This window comes from Protopterus annectens, chromosome 7.part0, assembly GCF_019279795.1.
Source record: "Protopterus annectens isolate FY-2018-M chromosome 7.part0, PAN1.0, whole genome shotgun sequence".
Classification (NCBI taxonomy): Eukaryota; Metazoa; Chordata; order Ceratodontiformes; family Protopteridae; genus Protopterus; species Protopterus annectens.
Window position 1 is genome coordinate 547,122,407 of NC_056739.1, and position 12,991 is coordinate 547,135,397.

Genomic DNA, 12,991 nt, shown 5'->3' on the forward strand with positions numbered 1-12,991 from the left:
GAGTAGTTTAGTTTTGTTTGGGTTGAGTATTAATTGGGCATCGGATAACCATGTTTCAACAGAGGAAAAGGCTTCCTGTATGACTTTTTGCAGTTTGGGTAGGGATTGGGCTGAGCAGATGATGGTTGAGTCATCTGCGTATTGGATGAGTGTGCCATGTTTGGTGGCAGAGGCTAGATTATTGGTGTAAACAGAGAAAAGTAGGGGTCCAAGGATGGATCCTTGGGGAACCCCTATAGAGACAGGTAGTTGGGGAGATATGTCATTCTGCCATACAACGGATTGTTGGCGGTCAGACAGGTAACTCTGAAACCAGTTGGTGACTGATTGTGAGAAGGATAGGTTATTGAGGACAGAGATAAGTTGTTTGTGTGGGACCATGTCAAATGCTTTAGATAGGTCTAGGAAAGTAGCAGAGGAGAGATGGCCATTATTTTTATGCTGAAGGATAGTGTTAGTAAAGGAGAGTAAGGCAGTGGTGGTGCTATGGTTTGGTCGGAAACCATGCTGAGTACTGGAAAGGAGGTTGTTAGTAAGGAGGTAGTGTGAGACCTGAGAGTGTATGCATCTCTCTAGTATTTTGGAGAGTGGAGAGAGAATAGCTATGGGGTGGTAATTGGTTAGTTCTGCAGAGGGTCCGCCTTTGTGGAGGGGAATTATATGTGAGACTTTCCACAATGTGGGAACGTAACTTTCTGACAGAGATCGGTTAATCATGATGGATACTGGGTAGGCCAGAGCATCAGCTGCGATTTTAGGTATTCACTTGGGAGGTTGTCTGCTGCTAATTTGGTGGGTTTAAGTTTAGTTAGGAGTTTTTTTATGTTGGAGGTAGGTACAGGAGAAAAAGAGAAGGCAGTGGGGAGATTACTAGTTGAAGGTGTGGGTTGGAGGGGAGGGGGGTTGTGTTGTTTAGCTAGTGATAGTATGGTTTGGGTGAAGTGTGCGTTGAATGAGGTAGCAATATTTTCTGAGGAGTGAGGGATGTTAGGAGGAGGGGTACTGACTTTACCTAAGTGGAGGATGGAGTTTATGGAGGACCAGAATTGTTTGGGGCTGTGTTGTGAGGAGTCTGGGGCAGACTGGTAGTATTGGAATTTGTCCCGTTTTATTAGCTTTTGACTCTATTGCATAGTTCTAGGAATTTCTGTCTAGCTGCGGGGGTTTTGGTTTTGTGCCAGTGCTCTCAAGCTTTATCCCTGTTTTTCATTTCTGACTTAGTGGTTTTCTGTAGCCATGGGGAGGGTTGTGCTTTGGTTCTGGAAAATCTTATGGGAGCATGGTAATTAAGGATGTTCAGGAAGGTAGTATTAAAAAATTCAACTGTGTCATCTAGACTGAGGTACTTTAGAGCATGCCAGTTACATTCTTTGAGGGATGAGATGAATGTGAGTGGGTTAAAGTTTATTTTTTTTATGTATTTGACGATAGATGACAGGTTTAGCTTGGCACAGGTATTTTTTGAGTAGGAATGTTGGGGAGTGATCACTGAGGCTATCTGATAAGCAGCCTGTTATATATGACTGGGGGTTCTTACTGACTAGTATCCAATCCAGGGTAGTGTGCTTGCTGGAGTTTTTACTTATCCTTGTTGATGACTGGACTATTTGGGTGAAGCCATGAAGGTGTACATGATGGGTTGGATTGCTACCAGAACATGATTGCCAGTCAATATTGAAATCATCTAAGATGATAGTTTCTTGGGAGAGATGGTGGGTAAACCAGCTGAGGAGGTTTTCTAGTGGAGGGATGTTTTGGCCAGGTGGGAAGTAGCATCCAATTATGTTGATGGTTTTGTTTTGTTTAATTTTGAGGTTGGTATATATTATTTCTTCATTGCCTATTTGTGGAGCTGATGATTTTAAGATCTGGATGTTTAGATGCTGTTTAAATATTATAGCTACACCACCTCCTTTTTTGTTTAGCCGGTCTACTCTTAGTATGCCGTAACCTGGAGGGAGTATTTGCTCACTGGTAATGTGAGATTTTAGCCAGGTTTCTGTCAGGATGACTATATCTGGGGAGTATAAGTCTATGGTGGCATGGAGTTCATGGACTTTGTTGGATATACTTCTAATATTTAGGCTTAGTAGAAGGAAGTCACTTGGCTTTCTATTGGCTGTAATATGGGAGAAGTTGTGGTTTCTAGTATGATTATGAGGATTGAGGTTGGAGATGGTAGGGCCAGGGTTGGGGTGGATGTCTCCACTTAGGGCTAGTTTTGATATGCATGAGATTATTAGTTTTTCAGTTTTTGAATGTGTTTGTTTATAAGGGAAACTTTATGATTGTGCTCTGTGGGTAATAGGTATGGTGGGAGGGTTACTATGTTAAGTTGTAGGGATGCTTTACATTTGAGTAATATAGTTGGTAGAATATGTGGGGGGTGCATAGGGATGGTTCTTGAGCTGGTGGGAGGGGAGCTGAGTATGGGTGAGACATGGGTGGTGGTGTGAGTAGTAGTACAGTGGTAGTGGTTGAGTGGGGGAATGATGGAGCTTTGGTAGGATGTAAGATATGCAAGGAGAGTGCATGCAGTGAGCAAAGGAAAGGTATGCTTGTACATGTCAGTTGAGGAGGTGTGATAGTAGAGGGAATATGGAGGAGGTAGTGTTGTGTTAGCACTGTGGTTGGCTATTGGAAAGATGGGAGAAGTTTGAGTGCAATAAAGGTGGGACCACTGGGGGCGGGAGGGAATAGGGGGCAGGGTGGGGAGCGAAGCGGGTAGAGACCCTGTAAGGTTCTTGTATGAGGGGCTGGAAACAATCACAAAGCAAGACAAGTATGTGTTAAGAAACAATCACAATTGACCAAGGAATGCTCTGAAACTAAGTCTTTTCTCAATTTCTCAGGTGGAAAACCAGGATAACCTTGTATCAGTAGGCTACTGTGGTCATAGTTTAAATTAACAAACACACAGTATTGATCAGTTATGGATACTATTTGCTAACAGAAGGGAATAAGAGAAAGTGGAAGATGTGTGTGGTGGTGGGGGGGGGCAGCTTACAGCCAAAGCACAGTGCTCTCCAGGGGAAAATGAAGATTGGCTCAAACAGGTAGACACATACTCAAAGTTAACTGTAGCTGTTTTGCAGACAGTTCAGACCCGGACTGCGCTTTCCTTATAGGAATGTTAAAGGTGATACCGCAGTTGAATACTTAAGAGTGGTGTTAGGTCTAGAAAAGAAGAGTACAGAGAGGAGTAAGCACTTTTGAGATGGTAAATATATATTATAAAGATTATAAAAAACACACTGAGCAAATAGCTACCACATGCAGGACAATGTCCTGAACCACTACTTAGTATATGCAGATACTGAGCCAATTGGAAGAACATTAGAAAACAAAAACCCAGACAGTTATGCAGCCACAGATAAAAATATAGCGAGCAGCAATCTGTCGTGGTTCTCTAATGTGATTGTATCCACCAGTAACAGCACAAACTTATAGAAATAATTTAGACACTAGTATGAGCTGTCTACACACAGCACAATTACATGAATAACATTAGTGAACAAGGTGCAGCTATGCAAATAGACCATACATACTATTATACTAGAAACAACTTGGTGCATGCCATAGTAACATCAATAATAAAGAATAAAACATATTAGATATCTAACACAATTCACCATAAACATATACAGTTGTAAAATGTCTAATACAATTCAACATAAATAGGCATTTACAGTTGTAAAACACTTACTGGAGAGACACTGAGCCTTCATCGGGCCTGTAGCAGAGTGGATTGTAGTTTTACAAATGGTGCCTGCCACAGGTAATATTTATTAACTCTGGGATTGTCTTAAGGTAATAAACAGGGAAGGGGAGGGGAGAACAAGGGTGTGAGCAGGCATTTCTTTGTACTGCTGCTAATGAGCCAAAGCAAGACAAGTATGTGTTAAGAAACAATCACAATTGACCAAGGACTGCTCTGAAACTGTAAGTCTTTTCTCAATTTCTCAGGTGGAAAACCAGGATAATCTGGATACAACCAGGATAGATGGGGTAAGCTATGGCAATAGTAGCCCTTGCTAGTGGGGTCAGAAAGGGTTTAATTCTATAGAGGGAGCCTAGCTTTTTATTGACAGTTTTTATAGTATTGTTAATGTATCAAAGTTAAGGTTATTATCAATTAGTAACCCTAGTAGTTTTATAGTTGAATCAGGAGATATGAAAGTCCCGTTGTTTGATGTAACAGTAAAGTTAAGAGGGGAGGCCCTACGAGTGGGAATGAATAGTAAGAGTTTTTTTTGGGGGGGGGTTCAAGATGAGGCAACAGTGTAGAAGCCATTTCTCGACTATGTTAAGCACATTTTGGGTGAGGGTCTGAAGGTCTGATGGACAGGTGGCTGAGTAAATTAATGTGGAATCATCTACGTATTGTATACAGGTAGCTTGAGGTATTGCAGAATGTAGGTCATTGATAAAAAGTGAAAATAGGAGAGGTCCTATTATTGAGCCTTGGGGGACACCAAGCACAATGGGGAGATGGGTAGATAAGTTGTTCTCCCACAGAACAGCCTGTTGCCTATTGTTTAAGTAAGATTTAAACCATTGTATAGCCAGTGTATCTAGTGATAGGTTTTTGAGTATGTTTAAGAGAAGTTGATGGTTAACCATATCGAAGGCTTTTGAGAGATCAATAAAGAGAGCTGAGAATAGATTGTTGTTATTGCGATTTTTGTTAATATAGTCAGAGAAGGATAAGAGAGCAGTAGTGATGTTATGAAATGGCCTAAAGCCATGTTGGCAGTTGGCTAATAAGTTATCTATAAGATGGTTTAACAGTTGTCTATGAATGCATTTCTCCATGATTTATGCCAGTGGAGATAAAATAGCAATCGGTCTATAGTTGGATAACTCGTTGGAGTTGCCACCTTTAAGCAGGGGGATAATATGTGAGATCTTCCAGATAGATGGGATAGTTCCTTCAGTGATAGTTCTGTTAATCAGTATGGAGATGGGGTAAGCTATGGCTTGTTCAGCTTTTTGCAGATATTCTGCAGGTAGGAGATCAGCTGCAGGGGTGCTATGTTTGAGTTTCTGAATAAGGGTACAGACAAGGGATGTAGGGGAAGGTTTAAGCTGAAATGAGGGAGGTAAGCTAGCAGTAGAAGAAGTCAGAGATGAGCTGTCAGGAGTTAGTTGATTGGCAAGAGACTGAATGGTCTCAGTAAAGAACATGTTAAAGGTATTGGCGATTTGCTTTGGACTATCATTGTCAGAGCCTGATGGGGTGGGTGCGACAGAAAGACCTGGGTATAAAAGTGTCTTTATCCCTGCCCAGAACTTTTATGGTTTGTTTTGATGGGTTTGTTGGAGTTGGATGTAATAGTGTTTTTTGTCTGACAGAATGGCTTTTTTGGTATCATTTCTTAGCTGTCTAAATTTTAAGTGATTCTCTGGGCTTTTAGTAGTACGCCACTTGGCCCAGACTTTATTTCTGAAGAGCATTTTTTGCTTGGTTGTTTTTGAGAGCCAGGGAGCAGGTTTAATCCTAGTTCTAATAGTTTGTTTTGGTGCATGGTAGTCTAGAATACCTAAGAATTTAGTATTAAAGTATTTTACTGCTTCCTCTAGAGGTAGGTGTTTGAGAGATGACCAATCACATGCCTTAAATTCATTTTGGAAGATGTCTGGGTTAAAATTTTTGTTGCTCCTTATTGTCCAAAGGTGATTCGGCTAGGAATGTCACTCTTAAATCTGATTATTAAAGTGAGTGCATGATCGCTAATATCATAGGGGAGGATCCCTACTTTGTAAGTATGGTGATGTCTATTTATTAGAATCCAGTCTAAGGTGCTTTCTTTGTTATTGAGTTTATTGGTCCTTGTGGAGGAGGTAATGGTTTGAGTAAAACCATGTAGGCTGTTCAGTAGTACAGCTTTTCCAGTTGATATTAAAGTCACCTAGTACTATCGTTTATTTGGGATAGTTAGTGGAAAGCCAATTGAGGATATCTTCTAGGATGTTAGAGTTATTCCCTGGGGGAAGATAGACAACAATAATATAGATGGAGTTACATTTATTGAGTTGAATCTTGGAGATAAGTATTTCAGTATTACTATTTAGAGGGGGTTTAGAGTCTTCAGTGGTCACCTGTAATCCAGATTTGTACAGTATAGCTACTCTACCACCCTTCTTAGCTTTTCGGTCTCATCTCAAGACACTGTACCCTGGGGGAATAAGTTCATTGTCTCGTATATATGGCTTGAGCCATGTTTCAGTGAGACACAAGATATCAAATGAATGTACATCCATGAGAGCATGTAGGTGGGCAACTTTATTATTTATGCTCCTGATGTTAAGATGGGCTATCAAGAGTGAGTTGGGGGATCTGGTGTGTAATTGAGTGTTAGTGGGGGTTGAGGTATGGGGCTCTGTGGTCCTGATAGAATTTGGGCCGGGATTGGGGTGTATATCTCCATCTATTAAGGAGTGGAACTGTATTCTAAGTGTAGGTTTGAGGAGTTTACATGTTAGGTACTGGAATTTCCTAGATGTTGTGCTATAGTATCTGATGTGAGTCAGCCTATGATATTTTGCTGGTAGGTAGGTTGTTGTGCTGAGTGTGTTTGTATGGCTCTGAGAGATTGCTAGTGTTGGAGTGGAGGTTTGTTTTGTAGGGTAAAGTGTTAGGCAGTTAGGATGTTCATAGAATGTAAGTAGATAATGTATGGTTAGAATAGATATGATAGATATGAGAGAAAATTGAAGTAGGATTTTCAGGTGTGGAGAGGTTGTTATGAGTGACATTGTGGTAGACTTATATATATAAGATAAAGATAAAGGGTTAAGGTAGGTGGTTAGCAGTGATACTTATTGAAGAAGCTGGTTCTAGTGCTTTATGGAATAGGGAGCTATGATTGATTGATTGGATGAGGGTGTGGTTAGGGTGTATAAATGTAGAAGCATTGGGGGTGGGTGGGAATTGGGGGCAGGGTAAATGGAGTGGGATAGACCCAATGAAGGAAGTCAGTGAAGAGCTGACTGCTGTGGTAAGGTAAGGTGGAGGTGAGTGAGTTACAGTGAATGAGGTGGAGTGTGTAGGGTTGGGATAACAGCAAGTAAAAGAAAAGCAAGATATCTGCTAAAGATATTTCAGGACAGAGGGATAGATGTGCAAAGCTAGTAGTGCTAGGAGCAGTATACTAAATAGTGGACAAAAGATAAAATGCAACAGAAGCTACACAAGAGTTTTAGCAGATTTAGGCATAAGGGAGGGAAAAAGGAGAGTGCTGCAGGGGCTACCAGAGGGTAATATGTGGAGGTTTTGTAAAAGAGAAGATTAGATTATGGCAGCTGTCTGTCCTGGCTTGGGAATTGACTTTAATACCATGGAAATATGTTATTCAAGTTTATTTATTAACATGGTAGGTATAGAACACATACTTTTCTTGTTTTCTTGAGAGAATGAAGCTTAGGGAGAGGATTAGCACTATTCTTTAGATCAGAAAGAGACCACTAGGTTTGACATAAGGTATAGTTCTTGGTCTTTGGACAGGCCAGATTCAGATACCCTATTTCAGGACAAGCAGAATGAAGAGCTGGATACATAAAGGGAGAGAGAGAAACAAAAGTGGTAAGGTAAACAGTGTTTTAGTAGTTGGGCAAAATAACAATTACCCTATACACGTATCAAGTAAATGACAGTTCTTACAAAGATCAAAATGGCAATATTGTGGCTGTCTAGTATAGTAATGCCTATATATTAGTGTAGGTAAATGCATTTAGAAAAGTCAACACTAATAAAAAACTAGTGAACAATCAAGAAAACAAACAATAGGTTCACTGAAGAACATTGTGATAATGTTAAGTGTACAGACTAGAGGCTATGACTGAGACTTAGTTATAAGTTGTGCACTACCCAAGTATAAAACAGTTAAGATAGCAAACAAATAGATACCTTGGACATGTATAATTTAGTTGCAATTCTGATAGGGCTTAAAAGGTAAATTGCAGTAAAAGAAAACATGTAAAACCGGATATATGTTGTAGACTAAGTGGTACAATATGTATGTATCTCGCTACTACAGCTATAAAAACACAAAATCATTCAACAGGTGCAGCATACAGCCACTCAGACATAAGCACACTCTGAGATACAGCTTTTATAATATAACTGTTCCAAGTTCACTTTATAAACAGTCAGGATATCAAAAGCGTTGATCTAACTTGCCGTTTTCTATATGTAAAGCAGTATTTTAATGGAAAATTAACAATTCCACTGTAAATGGCCAGATAATTTTAAACTCTCTATATAGTGCAGTTTGTTTACTAAAATTCTAACAGCTTTCTAACAGTAGCTTAACAATTCCCCTGTATATAGCAATCTAATTGCAAGCACTCTGTGAGAAGCAGCTGTTATAATGTATGGTCAACAAGTTCCCCATATATTCAGGCTGGTTAACAGAAACACTAATGTAAGGGGGTGGTTTCTGTATTGTTAGCAATGTTTAGAGTTTAAAATTAGCAGTTATCCCCTAAAAACAGTCAGAGTGAACAGAAACGCTAGTCTTACTCAGCGTTTACTAAAATTGCTATAGCCATGACAATTTAGAGTGTCCGCGAACTTCCTGCAGGTATATTCAATAATAAATAATATATTAAAATGAGCAGGTATCCCCTAAAAACAGTCCAAGAGAACAAAGCACTAGTCTTACTCAGCGTTTTCTAAAATTACTAAAGCCATGGCAGTTTAAAGTATCCACAGACTTCCTGCAGGTATGTTCAGACTAGATATCAAAAACACTAGTTTAATTTGGCGTTTTCTGTATTAAAAGCAGCTTAGTGGATTAAAATGAGCAGGACTCCCCTTAAATCAGTCGGAATCAAGAGGACGCTACTCTATTGTGGCGTTTACAGTAATGCAGCAGGTGTTCAGACTAGATATCAGAAACGCTAGTATACTTGGCATTTTCTGTGATAAAAGCAGCTTGGTGGATTTAAAATGAGCAGGAATCCCCTTAAACCAGTCGGAATCATACTGACACATACTGTTGCTTGGAGGTGAGGAACCAAGTTATCCCTGATGCTTGCTGACTTGGCAAATGGGAATTGTCGGGAAAACTTGGCAAAGAGCATTGATTAAAAGAACACTTAAATGGTCATTTGTTTAATGAAACTTGACCTGAGGTAAGCAGAAGGTAAGGGATTAGGAGATCAGAGTCTTAGGTCTGTAATTTGACTTGTCTTCCTACTTTGATGGTTTCGCATAAGATCTCATCCATTTAATAGCCAGTAACTGTTGTAAGAAGATGTTTTCTATAGAGTTTGCACTGGTCCATTAATTCAAGTATTCAGTGATACAGAAGTGAGTCATGAGATGCAGTGGTAGACATCTTCACTCCATATGCTTAACATTTTAGGATGTTAGAAGGTTGGGCACCGGGCTGGCAACTCGACACAGTAAAACTCCACTGCTAATCTTTCTATAGACCACTGTTCCGCTGTGGTGACCTCTAAGGGGAAAAGCCAAAAGAAGAACAAAGAAAAGACTCCCACTATAATTTGTGTTGAGAATTTTATCAGGTACACAGTAAAACAGGATTGTACTTTACTGGCTAGGACCCGCTACAAGAGATCTTTCAAACCAAGATCAGTTTGTTGTTAAATACCTGTTCATTTAAAAATAATATTTTGTAGAAAAATTATTCTGTCTTGATATGCTTATCATATAGACACTTCTGTGTTTCAGGTGTGCTTTTATTGGAATCTTCTAAGAAGGACTTTACGCTGTCATATTTTTGACAACCCAATAAGATATTTCACGTGAAAATAAAATCTAACAGTTCTGTGCATGTCACCAAGTGAACTGATACCCAAAATACTCAGATTTAAAAACAAAACTGGCAAATGCTTCAAGAGTTTGTTACATAATGTCTCATCTGATGTACTCTTTCATGACCGTGGTACATTTTAAAATGTCTCGGAAACATTTAGTGACTAGTCTGTCTATCTGCACAGTCAGATTTTAATGTTCTGCACTCTTCCAAGAATCCTGCTTTTGCTATATTATAAACATGGCTGCTATGTTTGGTGTGAGCTTAAGGATTTAGTGCTCTTTTAGAGATGACAGAATACTTGAACATTTATTTTACACCTTACCATATCACGAACCCTGAAATTTCTGCCACATGGCAGATGAAACACTCATTCATAACTGTTATATGATTTGCAAAAACTGACTTGGTGGGGGAGGAGTCATAAAAGTAACCCTACATTAAGGCATTCACAGCATCAAGTTTTGTATCATCTATGCCATCCTGTATTCTATATGCTATAGTGTTTTATTTAGTTCCACAACACTTCTGTAAAATAAAATTAAAAAGATGGCTATCCCTCCCCCAAATGAGCAGTCATTGTGTCTCACTTCTGACGAAAGGCAGCTTTTCCACAAGCTGACCCTGTCAAATCAAATGTGATTTACTGCAGTAAACACTTATTTCAGGCAGGCTAGTAATTATAACCATTTAACACTCATCATGGTTTGCTACTTGACATGAGCTAGAGCATTTCTCTGATGAAACATCTGAGTGTCCTATGACTCATAGATTCAACAAGCAGCTGGCTATCGGAAGGGAGTTACAAGTTCAGTGTAATATATGGAACACCAAGATTATGCTCCAGTATTGGAAATAATATAAACCTAATGTCTTCTTAAGTACAAGATCCAGATCTAACAGTGCTCAGCGGGTTGCTTAAGCACTGTTCAGCATCCCCTTAAACTCTGTTATGACTATGCCTCATGCTAGGGACTAACAAAGGACACTGTGGGACACTAAACAGAAGCAGCATAAGGTAAAACTGTGTTGTTTCTCTCTGCTGTCCATGCCTCTCAACTCTCCCCAAGCTTGTCTCATATTTTGTTCTATCCCTCGTATTTTTTTTTTGATTTTCTAGTAAATCACTGAGGATTAGTCAATCAAAAATGCCAGACATTAAAATTTCATACTTCTTACTATTAAAAATCGCATATTTTTGCAAAACCTGTTTTTCTATTGACTACTCAAGTGAATAACACAATATTTAAAAAAAATTGCCCCTGACTTTGATCCTTTGTCCCTCCCCCCAACATTATTTTTGGTATTGTCCACAACTCTTAAGCAAAGAAGCAGAGAGATAAGTTGCTGTTTATTTGACACTTTTCACTCCAAAAGTGTTTTCATTTTTTTTCTGTAACAGTAAGTACATGGAGCAAATAAACCTGCATGCATTACAAAGAATTAAGATGGGGTCACTGATCCCAGCATTTTATTATGCGTTCTTGGCACGAATGCCTAGATTCACCTCTTGTGTTTCACTCTCAAGGAGAATTTCTTTGCAAACACATAATTAGACAGTTATAATTTTCTATAACTTCCTAGAGTGCTGCTACCTCAGAGAAATGCTTTACTCCTTCACTAGAAAATACTCTATTTTTTTTCTTTCTTGTTGAGTTGTGATATCTCCATGAAGGTACATTTACAATTCATATCCACATATTGTATATTTATAGAAGAAAAAAACACAGCATCAGACTGTCACCCATATCCTTACTAACCTGTCTTAATGGGCAATTAGAGCTTTTAAATCAAGTAGCAGAAAGTTCACGGGACCTCCATAACTCCAAAATTCTGATGCACTGTGCAGATTGCTGTGTATCAATAATCTATACATGAAGAAGATGATGTTTGTATGCATTCCATATGCATGTATCACTCCCCAAAACAAAGGGGCTACCCAGAAAAGAGGGGCTGATCATCTTGGCAAGCCTTATATATAACAAGGAAAAGTCTAATTAAGTAACAGTCTAAACTGCATAACAGGAGATAGGCTATGTGTCCTTTTACATGATGTGTGAAAAGCATAACTTATTCTTATCTATATATTACTATATTATGTATGAACATGGAAACTGTTACTGCTCTATTAATACTATTAAGAAATGTTTAAATGTCTGTTTGCATATGACCCAGGCCATAGCTGAAAATGGTCGTATGATTGGCCCACTTGCCAGGTCAAAAAATATTAAAAAAAATAAAACTAATAAATACTTCAGTAAAAGTAACATTTGTTCAAAAATATCTGTTTTTTCTTACCTTTTATAATCAGCTAAAATACAGGCATTTTTATTGCATATTTATCTAATCAGAGAATTAAGGGGATCGCTGGGGGCACATACTACTGTCATCCTCTCAAAAAATTATGAACATTTAAAGTGTAAAGCGAAACATTGCATTTCAATGATTTTCATTTGGAGAGCGCTGTTTCCCCAGCACATACCTTATGACCCTTATAGTGATCAGATTCCAGAATCTTAAAAAAAAACTGTAAATGATCTGGAATATATGTCTGAAGTATGCCTGCCCTGCGTTTTTTGATTAGTTTTGCTGCAGTCAGGCAAAACATCCTAGATATATATATATATATATATATATATATATATATATATTATATATATATATATATATATATATATATATATATGTAATGGTATACCTTGTACAACTACATGAATGGATCACAACACATCAAGCAAGGCTAGTAGTTCTTTAGAGAAAGCTACACAATTTATCCTAAATGCTTAAAACAAGAAAAACAAGAATTATATTTTGCAATTTGCTACACAAGAATACTTTTTTTTAAAAGTTTTTTATTTATTTTTATGTGCAGTCATTCAAACATGTGCCAACATGATAGCTTATGATGCATCTTAAGCTGATGTTTACTAATAAAAACATGCATAAAATAATGCATGTAAAGAAAAGAAACCTGAAGTGATAAGTGATAATGAAAAATTTATATGGAATGGAAGAGTTTAGTTTTAAATTTACCACACACACCACTATGCTGTAAAAAAAATCAATCAAAGTAGTTCATACCTCTCTCAACCCAGATTTTTTTTTGCCTATTTTTTTTTGATGATTTTAATAATGGTTTTTTTCTAAAAAAATTTTAAAAAAATCATTGAGGATTATAGTCAGAAAATAATCACAGACATTTGAAT

General features: G+C 38.2%; 1 protein-coding gene across 1 annotated transcript in view; it reads left to right on the forward strand.

Annotated features, from left to right (window-relative positions):
• The window catches only part of CD34 (CD34 molecule), a 424,855-nt gene that overhangs the window by 181,589 nt on the left and 230,275 nt on the right, over positions 1-12,991 (forward strand). The window lies entirely within an intron of this gene.